Genomic DNA, 12,961 nt, shown 5'->3' on the forward strand with positions numbered 1-12,961 from the left:
GACATTCATAACATAATTGGATAATATGAAAAAGAATAGCTTGGAAGAGTAAAGCCCAAGGAATCAAATCTGAAATACTTATTATAATTAGAGGCAATGACGACTAACTATGATTTGGCTAGCTAAGCAGAAGATAAGGGCCAACTTCCTTGTTGCAGGTACACCAGGGTGCCTTAAAGTTGCTGGAACAATCCCCAAGAAACCAAATAACTACATGTGTAAGATTATTTCAGAACTTTTAATGCTAATATTTAAAATCTCTGATGGAGGCACAGATGGAGACAATGCTGTCACTGCAAAGGTTGCTACTAGAAACAGATTGAGTCCAGTAATCAGACTGGACTACTAAGTGCCCTGTGCCTGACCAACATTGGCAGACTGCTTTCCTCACAGTGATAGGCGTACAGGCTGTGTCTTGCATCTCATTTCCAACATTGGCAAGCTAAAATAATCTGTTTAATGAATAAAGACATTTTTAAGCATGTAGTCAGATGTCAACAGCAGTTGGTAATCTTCCATAACTATCATATTTCATTTCACTTGTAATCAAGCAAATAATAAACTACTGATGTTCGACCAGTAATATACACATGACCCTAAATACTGTTTGAAACTCGCAACTACAAAAAAGGTTTGGATATCACTTATACTGCTTAGAGACTCTCTCTTTAGAGTGCAGACGAGCAAAGCATTTGAAATTGATTTTGTTAGTAGAATACAGCAAACCCAATCAAACCTTTTATTATTAAGCATACCGGGAGGGGGGAGCTTTGGGAGATTTGTTATTAAAAATGACATTCAGCATAGGAGATGTTTCTGCAATTTGTTTGTTTGTTACAGCAGATATCAAACTCAGCCTCAGAGTAGATAAAAAAAAGCAATAACTGAATTTCAATAAGTTCCAGAGATTTACTATATAGCGTTAATGTCATTAGAGACAGAATTTTACAGAAAGCTGTAAAACTTCAATTCTAAATATTAGGCATAAAACTGCTTCTCTTATGTACTGTTAAGGAAAGGAGCCAGACAGATAAAAAGATTATACATATACATACACACACACACACACACACACACACACACACACTCTAAAATTCAGTACTTGTTTAATTTGTACCCATTGGGTACTCTGTGTAGTGTTTTTCTCCTCTCCTTATACATGCTTTTGTAAGTACCATGGATAACAATGGAATTCATGTGGACATAAGTTTACAGCATATGCTTATGGTATTTTAGGTAGGCTTGAATTAGAGGGAGAATGGTCTTGTAGTTAAGTTCTTGGATCGGGTAATCAGGTGACCTGGAATCTATTCCCACCTCTGCTACAGACTTTCTTTGTGACCTAGGACATGTCACTTAACCTCTCATTGCCTCAGGTTTTCCCGACCACTAACCGGGCATTTTAATACTTCACTACCTCACAGCTATGTTGTAAGTTTCAATTAATATTTGCAATGTACTCTAGACTACTGAGATGAAAGCCATAGAAAAGCCTATCAATAAATTCATGGATTCTTTCAACTAGTGCCTGCTAAATAGGGATGATCAGACATCACTGTTTCCACAAACTACATACATTTCTTATAGCAATTGAACAGTTTCAGGTACCTTGTGTCTAGCATATTTTTATTTAATATGTATTGGTTGTAAATTATCTGGCACAGAGTGCATTTGACATAAATCAGATTACTATCCATTTTTCACTGATAGAAGTAAAAAATAGACTTTTGTCCTGTCAAAAGTTAGTTTATTCACAATGGTGCTGTATATTTTCTAAAAATCTGAAACTTTATGTACAGATTGCTCTGTGATTAGATGAAGTTTAATATTGGTAGGTTTAATCTCTAAATCAAATGAGGTATAAATCAGGAGGACACAATGAGCAACTATTTACTGAAACCTTGGTCAAATAAAGCAATTAAATCTGCACCTTCTGGTTGAAAAATATTGTTCCAAAATATTCCCCAAATGTACCGGGTCCAACTCTGCTCCACCTTTAATAAAGGACCACATCCAGCAAGAATTATTTGTATTTAACTGTTAAATGTTGTCAGAGAGCTTGGCAATGCACTACACAAAAGCAAAAAACAATCTTTGCCCTGAAGATTTTTGTAACTCACTTGAGTGGTTTTGTAAGATGGTTTCATTGTTCTTGAGTCAGTCAGTATAAATTAAAATACTGCCAATAGAAATAAATGTGACCGCTACACCACTCTTACTCAAATACCTTGTTTCTTCCTTATTTACATATGTACCACGAGGAGCACATTGTTTTGTTATATTCTATTCCATTGACATTATGTCTTCAATTTCCTCAGGGTGCACTTTTGGCTGCTACACATCAATGCAATGTACTGACACTTTGTGTTCCATTCTGATGCCCTGCTGCTCAGCTGGAGCCACAGACTGAAATTAGCACATTCCCAAACACTTCAGAGCTTGTTAATTTCACTTTCCTGCTCCATTTCACTCCTCCTTCCACCTGTGTAGTCTGCTCCAAGCCAAGCAGTACTGAAATGAAAGGAACGAGACCTTGTTACTTCTACACTTTGGTGCACCATTTGAAGCAGCTGGAGGTGGGGTCCAAGTTAAACAGGAAGAGGGTGATGAATATGAGTGCACTACATCGACAACTAAACCAAATAATTTTAGGCATAATCCTTTAGCTATAACATGAACAAAATCTGGCCTATTTTAAAAGGTTCTCATCGATTTTAACGCAACAAGTACTCTGTACCTTGTGCATATCTTCCAGTAAACTTGCACACGTACACTTCTCACATAACAATAGGTTCCTCTATGATGATTCCTCTTTCCTCCTCACTCACTCTCTCTCCAAAAGACTCAGGACTCCCCCCCCCGCTCCCCCCTCCACGATGACCTTCTGGTAAATTTGTGATACATGCAATCACCAAAAAGGCCTATGACATTTTATTCCCCACCAACTGTAGTTTTCCCTTGCCAGAAAAAATTGTGAAATTTAAAAACTAATGTATTACATATATAGAGATATCACTATGTTCATCAGGTAACACAATTTTGAATCATATAACAATTTGCCCTGACTTGGGTCCAAGCAAGATAGGGATTTCCTCTCTCTCTACAATGTATATATATTTTTCCGTAGTTAAGAAATTTGTCCTGACAGAGCAGTGTTATATCCAAACAAAGCTTTAGGTGAATTGACAGAGCTAGGTGGGAGTTTGCACTATGCCTGGGTCTAGCCAGTATAACTAGTTCCCTGCTTTTTTCATGCTCATAAAAAGTTTTAACAATTAATTTTGAAACCTGTGGTTTCAAAAAAAATAACTTGCATTAATATGGGTTGACAATGAAATCTCAGAGATTAAGAATATGTATTTATGTAATTTTACCACTATGGGCCAAACTCTGCTCTTTTACCCACACATAAATTGGAATAACTCCATTGACTCCAATTTATGTGTAAGAGAAGATTTGGCTAAATATTGGGGTGAGGGGGGGAAATCTTATGAAAAGTGTCAAGTAATTAATGGCTTCAATTTACAGTTAATGTAAATATTAAGAGCCTAATCCAGAGAGGTTTTGAAAAATTATATACCCATTCAAACTGGGTTATTTTAAGATTTATATTTGTTTAAGTTCTGGCTATGTAGATAATTTTCTATTTTGTGGAACAGAAATGTATGGAACTTGTCACTACAAACAGATATATTGCTTGGTGTAATGTATTGACAAAGAGCGGTCCATTAAAGGATCTGCTCAAACAAACAGACAGGTCATCCCTTTGGTGCATCATTAATAACAGAGTAATCATTGCTAGACTACTGGCTATTTTATTTTTGTTTTAGTAAGGATTAGAAAAGAGCAAAGAAGTGGAAGGGAAAGAACAAGTATTAAAATATTTCTTTGCCCTCTTCACCTATCTTGAAAACAATTTTCAAACAAATATTTAATTTCTGGTTCTGTCCCTGACTTGGTTGATCTTAGTCACATAACTTTACCTCTTTGAGCCTCATTTTTTTTCTGTAGGAGGATAATGGTATTTATGTAACCTCAACTTAAGGGTTTTCTTAGGACTTGCATAGAACTTCCTAAATATTATTTAGTTAGGCCTAAGTACAGGGAGAGGCAACAGTGGGAAGAGAAGCAGCGGCCTGTTAGAACCCAAATAGGGTCCTAATTCAGCAATTGGATTCAGACTGTGCACAGGTGCAGGCATACAGCCACAATTTGATTGCAGGCTGAGAGTTTAGGGGTGGATAAATTATTTATTGCTAGTAATTTAACAAAATTTGTCTATTTTCCTAAAGTAATTGATATACAAATACATTTTCGTTAGCTAGCCAGCTCTATAGATGTTTAACAAAGCATTTATTTTAAAAATTAATTCAGTTGTTGAATAATTTGTGATCCCAGTCCCTTCCCCATTATTCAACTAAATCCACACCCTCCCATGTGCTCAGTCCATGGAGAGGATGTGTTTCCACCACTAGAATTGTCCTTGCCCTTGGCCTTCACCTGCCTGCTCCTCTACTACCTATCCCATTCCCCTACATATCTCCAGACTAACTAACTAACTGACTTCCACAGAATAAGAAGGGGCCGATGACAATGCCATAGAGACATTTGTGTCCTCCTTCCAAAGGGATAGGAGATTCACATGCAGATATAGGGGACATTATTCATGCTGCAGATTTTATTCTCAAAGGAGGTACCAAAGTAATTTAGGAAGTCCAGGAGACCTGCCCACACTCTTCAACAAGAGATCCCGGTAGAGGTCAGAGTTCAACTTAAGTTTAAAAAAGCAGGTCCTCATAAGACAGGACAGCTTCAATGACAGCATGAGAATTATAAAATTCCCATAAGGAAAAAAAAAAAGCCTATTGATGCTGTTTTGAAAGATTTTAAAAAAAATATTTGTATGTTACATCACTAACATTTGGAGCTGCCAAGGTGATTCTCAGGTGATTCTATTCCATTTTGGATTCTTGTTGAACAAATAGTGGGTTCCCACAATCTTTTTGCTGGCTAAATACAAAATAGGCTGAGTGGAAATAATAACCAGGGAGATGTGCTGCAAATTTGAGACAATTTCTACGTAATTCAATTTACTTCAGATTTCATTTTTACAGAAAAAAGTGAAGTGAAATGGACTCCTGAGCAAATACTTAGCAAGCAGATACCCAGCCATCTCTCAAGGTGGGGTTTAGAGGAAAATCGGAATTCACCAAGACATGGTTTGTGATGGCTATTTACTTTCAATCCTGGACTATTAAGTATTACACGAAGAGGCCTCCTCATATAGTTTTTCAGCTGAGATGCAAAGCCGTTTGGAGTAAAAATGAAGATATTTCATAAAGGCTAGTGAAAAATATATTGAAACAAAAAACAAACTTTTGCAGAGGTCTGGTCTTTCAAATTCTCACTCACAATGCCTAAGTCATGCATAATTTTCCAAGATAGAGTTCACTTTCCCTAGTCTTCCTCTGGCAGTGTTATAATTCTGTATCTGTCAGAATATAGCATCATTAAGAGAGCCAAAAATCTAGGATTCCACCTAACTTCCATTAGGCCTTAATTCAGCAAAGTACTTAATTCAACTCACATCCTTGAAGTTATGCATATACTTAAATACCTTGATGAACTGGGTCCATAGTCAGCAGACAATTGGAGTCCTAGATTCTTGGTTTCATTAGTGGCACTATGTCCTGGTAGATACAGGTTCAAAACCTTAAGGGTTTGCAGAGAACAATTTACTTTGGAAAACATGCAATTTTTATTCTGTAGTGTTAATGATATAGTGATAATAATTAACCTAGAGGTGTGCCTCTCTTTATAACCATAAAGGAGTGAAGTGATTTGTTAACTGATTAAGTGTAGTGATGAATAATAATACATAAAGCAACCCATACTTCCTACCCAAAGGTAGGTGTGTCTGTACCTCTTGCTTGTTTAGAATTGACCTTTAGATTACTCATTTTAATTAATTAGTGGAGACAGACATTCTTATGAAACATGCATTACATTAAAAAAATCACTATGCTGCAGGAGAATATTTTATACAGTATATATTAGCATTTTTATTTTCTCTATAACAAGGTAACTGTTAGAAAACAAGGCAGCCAGATTATTTTCCTGTGTAATTAGTGGCAGATTGCAATATGTAATGATCTCAGGGACACGAAGTTTCACAGCATTCTGTTAGCCACTGACAGCCATAAGGTGTATTTAAATACTACTCCGTGTCCATTACTATCCATGTTTTTTCAAGTGGATCAGCAAATCACACCTGACTTAAGAAATCAATTGTCATATGCAGTGTACAATTTAGAGATGAAGGACTAGATCCACAAAGGGATTTAGGTGCCACTTCAGGCACCTAAGTAGAAAATGTTGTTCCTCAAAATCCCTTCTCAGCTACTATCTCACCATGTGTGACAACATTTCTAGATTTCGTCTAGTGGGGATACTCACAGCTGTGTGAATCTTAACAGTGCTGAGCAGCTCAGAGTTTGCATCTTGCCGGGAGTCTCAGACTAGGTGTTTCCCCAACCTCTCTCACCTCTGGGGCATGATCAAGAAGGCATGATTAGAGACCACCTTAAAAACATGCCGACCAGATCCGGCCTCAGAAACAGCCACCATAAAATGATGTGGTTGTGATGCTCCCTTTGAGGGCCAGGCCTCAGGCCTCCCCCCTTACTTGACATTTATTGCTGGCTAGTTTAGAGGTCACCCCACTCAGCTTGCTGGCCTTTACTAATCACATTTTTAGGCACCCAACTCTCCCCATCCATTATATAGGGATCCTGAGTTTCTAAGTAAAGGCTGAGGAGTCCACAGGCGTCCTACCACCCAAAGTCACATTTGTGATCTAGACCCAAATTGGTAAATTTAGGTTTGGTAAAGATACTGCTAACCAGGCTTTGCTCCTTTCATGTTCTTTTACCCTTGTGCTTTCAGCTGTAAATTGATGGCATTTCTTCCTCTGTTTTTTCTGCCCTTTGAATCTCTGCTTTTTGGATGTCCTTGTAACATCTGCAGTAAAGCCTACGAGTTTAGGATTCCATTTTAGTAATCTGTATCTGAAATAAAAGCTGCATAAGGGAATGTTTCTGAAAGTGAAAGACCATTTTTTCTATATTGAGATGGCTACTAAATTCTATTGTGAAGAGATGTAACAATATTCTCCCCACCCCCCTTAGCAAAATTAATGACTCAATAGCTTAAGTTGTGATCAACTATAATAAATTTTATCTAGGATTTATATAGTACTTTTCAGCCACAGATCTCTAGCAGCTTTACAAAGGTGGACAAGTACCATTGCTTATGAGTCTCTGACCAATGTTGATAAAGTTGTTTCCTCTTAAATTTCAGTGACCAAATTAAAAATCATGGTTCAGAACATTAAGGCCCCAATTTAGGAAACCTCTTAAGCAAGTGTTCATACCCACTGATTTTCCTTTTCTATTAGACATTCACCTCTATGATGTCTTCTCTTCAAACTAAGCAATCCTAACCTTTTTAGTATCTCCTCATATGGAAATCTTTCCGAGCTTCTAATAAGTTTGTCATCTCTCTTTAGAGTCCTTTATTTTTGCTATTCCTTTTATGAGATAGGGTGACCAGAACTGAACTCAGTATTTCAGGTGAAGCATACCACTGACTTTTATAAAAAACATATTTTCAATATTGTTTTTACCCTGTTTTTAATACATCGCAACATGTTGCTTGACCCCTGATACCCATTGAACAGATATTCTGGATGAGCAGTCTACAGTGATGCCCAGTTCTTTGCCAAATAGTTAGTTAATTTAGAACCCCATAATGTATAAGTAGTTCAGCTTCCTCCTTCAAGTGTCTATTAACAATGAATTGCAACTGCCATTGTGTTGTGCTACTCATTCCCTAATTTCTAAGGTTTACCTGGAATTCCTTATTGTCTTCTCTAGCCAGTTCAGGGAAATCTATGGTAAAGTCCCTTGCCTTAAGTGTTTTTCTTTATCTAAATTTAGTTTCCAGGACCTCCATGTTACACTTGTGTGTCATTGGTACCATTGTATACAAATGCATGTTAGTAAAACCAAGGTTAGTTTTTGGTTCTTTCAATCAGAAAAATGCAATGCCTATGTCTTCTGAAAGCTATCATCTTACAGCAGGTAGGCAAATCAAAAGGCTCTTAGTCTCTATATTCACAGATAACTATCTTGAGTCTTAACTAATACTTTATACACAGCTATTACAGTGAATGGAATGCATGGTTTTAAGAATGTTGCTGAAGGATAAGCTCAAAATTTCTTGACTTCTGCAGTTATAACAGATCCCTATTTCATTTTGCAATTTAAAATTATTAGTCTTGTGTTTGGTTATGTCATCCTGCTGCTCACTGTTAAAAAACTGCAATGTAGCACTTTGTGGATGTAATTAGGAACACACGACACTCAATTTTAAATGATTTGATCATTTAAGGTTTAATCAGCAAGGGGCTGAATGTTGTCAACCTTATCCAACAAAGTATGTGCAGGATATTAAACATATTAGTCCCATTGCTCACATGATTAAAGTTCCACATATGCTTAAGTACTTAGCTGAATCATTTAAGCAAACCCGGGGGAAAAAAAAGGAACAGCAGCCACTCCCACAGAAAAAAAATAGAAAAAAAAAATCTGTTTTTAATTGATATTAATCTTCAGGAATTTCAATAGTTAATCTCTACTAATTCATCTGTAAAATAACTCCACCTGCCCCATATAGGATTTATATACTTGCCTCTTTTTCCATAAATCAACTATCTAAACTGATTTGATTTTTCTTGTCAATCTAAAGTGTCAAAATACATTTTTAGATTGTGTAGTCCTCCAGTGGCAGGGTTTTTCATTTTTATTTTTAAATAAATAAATTTCCTGGATTGTTTTTAAATGAAGTATCAACATACTTTAATGGAACAGGTTTAAAATATTAAAGTGTTTTTTTCCCAAAGGGTTGACTAATGAACTATGGAGTGATTTAGAGTTTACTTGATAAGAATTCAACCTTAAGAATAAGTTATGCATAAATAAGAACTGTATCTAATTAAATATGCATAATTTCGTTCTTTCATTTTCTTTGGCAAAGCTTTGCAAACCTTAATATTACTTTAATCAGTATATTCAAAATGAAGCAATAAAAATTGAAATTAGCTTTGAAAAATGGAAATTAAGCAAACACTTGCAAAGAATTCTGTTCTTTTGTCAGGGTGCCAAAGTAGAATTAGAAGTCAACTTTATGAAATTTATTAGAGAATTAGTACAATTACATGAAAGAGAAAATATGATTTTTAGCTGTTTTAATTATATGCCCAATTTTGGTGCTATTACAGTAGTTTTTCTTGATTAAAATGTTTAATGGGTACACTACACACAAATATCTGGCATATTGACAACTTGAAAAGTTGACTAAGCCAGCAACTGAGGCCACTAAAGAACACTGTCATGTTAATCCTGACTATTGATTTTTCCTAGTTGTACTGTATGTGAGAGAGCTGGCCATTTTTTTTTTCCCCACACATACACACACACACACACCCCCGAAGGCACGTGATCACAAATCATATAGACAGTAAGAAGGATTTATTATAGATATTAAACAATGAGGACCTTCATTTTATTTTATTTTTTAAGAGTTATTTGTTGGCTATTTTTGGACTCATGAACTATTTTTGGACTCATTTAGGCAGATTAGATTTTAAAAACTGAGGTTTTGCAGTTTGACATAATGCACCTGCAAAGACACACACAGTTGCCAAGATTGCATGTGAAATCATGATACATTCTCACACAAATTAGGCGGGCAATTGCAAGAACACTTTTGACCATGGGTTGTTCTGAAACAATGAAATGCCAAAGATTCCTTTTCAGCTTTTTGTACAAGTAGAACTTTGCCACTGTGTTTTTTTGGCCAGAATTCACTCTCTCCCCCATTCCTCCATCTTTCTAGCTATTGGGCAGAAGTCCATTTAGTTGTCACCCTCTGATCCAGAAGTAGATGGGTTTTACTGAAATCTGTTCTGCTTCAGTGGTTGACTTACTTTTTAGGTCCTGCTGTTACCTATACAATATACCCATGCACACCAATGAAATATTGCATGTTGTCAAAACTTTACAGTTGGATATAGTACTCTTATTTAATGTGGACTGCTAAAGGCAAGCTAATAAGAAACTCTGCCCAGTGAACCCTGAGACATATCTCAGGTGTCAGGAGTGTTCTGGGCAACCCACTTCCCTTCTAATTCACAATATGAGGTCTTTAGGGAAGTGAACCTAAAAAGCCTCTCACTATAATTGTAAAAAAGACAAGCCTACCCTATTCTTGGGGAAAAAACCCCTCACATTTTCAAAACTATTCAGAATAATATCTAGGTTAAAGTCATCAGTTAAAATGTGTAACCAGACCTCTCACAGTGAGTTTATTGTATTATAATTTGAAATATATCTGACAGTTATCCAGTCCCACAACCACCAACCAAGATATAGTAATGGTCCATCACAGTGGTGGGATATTGCCTTGCGGATGAGAGCTGAGGGGTGTTACACCAGGATAAAAAGTTATTAAAAATTGTTGTCAAGATAATACAAGGGGGGGGAGGGGATTTTATTTAAACCGGAACAAACCAAACTGGATTCCACCTGCCTACAACATTAATTAAATGAAGCATATAATTTTTAAAAATTATAATAGTTTGAATATACACACACGTTACTTGACTTCTTAGTATGTTACATATAACCCTCTACATAAACAAATTATCTGTATGCACAGGAAATAATCTTATAGATTATTGAATTTTGGCAGCCCTCCTCCCCCAGTTCAAGGTTCCTCTTTCCCCAACATATTTCAGTGGGTACTGTCTAATGCCCAAATAAGTCTTGAGACTCAAGTGCTTCTCCAGTCATGCTTCCTCTAACGGGAACACATTAGACCATTTCCACAGGATCTTGGATAATCCTGTTCCAGATCTCTTGAACAACATGAATCAATGACAGGAGATGACTGCTCCGATGATAAGGAACAAACAGGCACCGATGCACAGAAACACACCAAATATGGACTGACTTGATGAGCCAGTCTTAAACCGCAGGGACCCTCTTTTGCATGTCTGTCTGTTCTATCTCAGTCTTGTCACTTAATCTTGGTTCCTCTCAATCCCGGATTCCCTCCATCCCTCTGGATGCCCTCTCTCTCTTTACTCACACAGAGTTGTTTTCTCTCCATCTCTCTCTCTCTGGCTTCACACACCTATCTTTGTTTCCCAACCTTCCCTCTCTTTTCATCCAACTAAGATCTTCTCACTTTCTCAGAAAGAAGGACTACATCCTCGCCACACAAAAATGGCAGTGCTTTCACTCTGAAGACACCCTAAATCATATCTCCATGCAAGGTCAAATCTCTTTATCATATTTACATTTGTACCACTATGACATGTTTCATAGTTAAGAAGTGGATAAGACAAGAAAATGTATTACCTGAAGCTGCTTTCAGCTGTTGCCAACCCCTTCTCCCCCACTTAGTTAATCTGTGTTATGAGGAGTCCATCTCAGTTGTCCCATTGTCTGGCCAATCAGTTTACTCTAGCATCTGGTAGTTCTTGGCTATGACTCCAGCTGTATTTTCTCCCCTCTTAAGGAGGTAAAGAATGCTAGTGACGCCAGAGGCTAGTAGCTCTGGCAAAAGGTTGACATGCTGTAGCCTCTTGGGGTTCAGACTTCTTCGCTCTACAGGGTTCTGTAACCTCTCTCCTGGAGTTGGTAGGGGGAACTCATGCCCACCCACTCTTCTAGGCAGGCACCCTATATATAGTAGTGGGAACCAGTTTCTCCGCACCACCCACTACTTTCCCGGACTGTTGCCTACCACACTTTTCTGTAGGCTATTTCCTAGACTCACACTATGTTTCTCTTCTTCTGTAGGTCTAGCTACCAGAGCAGCATCTCACCAGACTGTTGCTGAAGAACTCTATTAGTGGTTCCTCTTCCTTTCTGGCATCCACCCTTTTCACCTGCAGCCTTTTTTATCTCCCCAGCTACTACAGGGCCAAAAATCAGCCACAGCTGAAGAGGTAGCTAGTCTCCCTGTTAACTGTTTGACAACTGGGACAGCATGGGTCTGTATACCCTGTGATATATACAGACATCTAACATTATACAATGAAGGGGTATTCAAAGTCTAATGTTGGGGCTTGTTGTGGGAGCATAGCTAGGGCCACGTAGAGAAAGAAGGCCTCTCAAGGGAGGAACAGAGTTTTGATGAGTCACTTAGTGGGAAGAGCAGTGTGATGGCTGGCCAGGTTGGAATTTCCTCAGCTATGTAGGGGATTGGTTCCCAAGCAAGGATCTTTTCCCTACCAGGGTCCCTTTCTGTGCCTTCTTGCTTGGGTTATGAGAGAAAATGCCAGAGTGCTAGTCCAGTGATGTTGGTGCTAAACTTGTGGTTGTTACCCTCCGAAATGGATTCAGTGGAAAGATGCCTGAGAAGTCTTGTTTCCCCTCTATCACTTTCTCATTCCATGATGAGATAACTCAGCACATACAAGGTTTGTATTGTTATTTTGGCTGTTTTAGTGCTTTGCAAATGCCTTTCCAAATTGTTCTCTACCACAGAATCATAGAATATTAGGGTTGGAAGGGACCTCAGGAAGTCATCTAGTCCAACCCCCTGCTCAAAGCAAGGCCAATCCCCAGCTAAATCATCCCAGCCAGGGCTTTGTCAAGCCTGACCTTAGAAACTTCTAAGGAAGGAGATTCTACCACCTCCCTAGGTAATGCATTCCAGTGTTTCACCACCCTCCTAGTGAAGAAGTTTTTCCTAATATCCAACCTAAACCTCCCCCACTGCAACTTGAGACCATTACTCCTTGTTCTGTCATCTGCTACCACTGAGAACAGCCTAGATCCACCCTCTTTGGAACCCCCTCTCAGGTAGTTGAAAGCAGCTATCAAATCCC

General features: G+C 37.8%; 1 long non-coding RNA gene across 1 annotated transcript in view; it reads right to left on the reverse strand.

Annotated features, from left to right (window-relative positions):
- Positions 1 to 1,181: 1,181 nt before the first annotated feature.
- The window catches only part of LOC122465573, a 44,753-nt gene continuing 32,973 nt past the window's right edge, over positions 1,182 to 12,961 (reverse strand). Inside the window, exons 2-3 of the long non-coding RNA XR_006290511.1 lie at positions 5,618 to 5,712; positions 1,182 to 2,511 (exon numbers count right to left, since the gene is read on the reverse strand). This is a non-coding gene — a long non-coding RNA (uncharacterized LOC122465573). The remainder of the gene's footprint in view (positions 2,512 to 5,617; positions 5,713 to 12,961) is intronic.

The sequence above is a fragment of the Chelonia mydas genome, chromosome 4, assembly GCF_015237465.2.
Source record: "Chelonia mydas isolate rCheMyd1 chromosome 4, rCheMyd1.pri.v2, whole genome shotgun sequence".
NCBI classification, from domain to species: Eukaryota; Metazoa; Chordata; order Testudines; family Cheloniidae; genus Chelonia; species Chelonia mydas.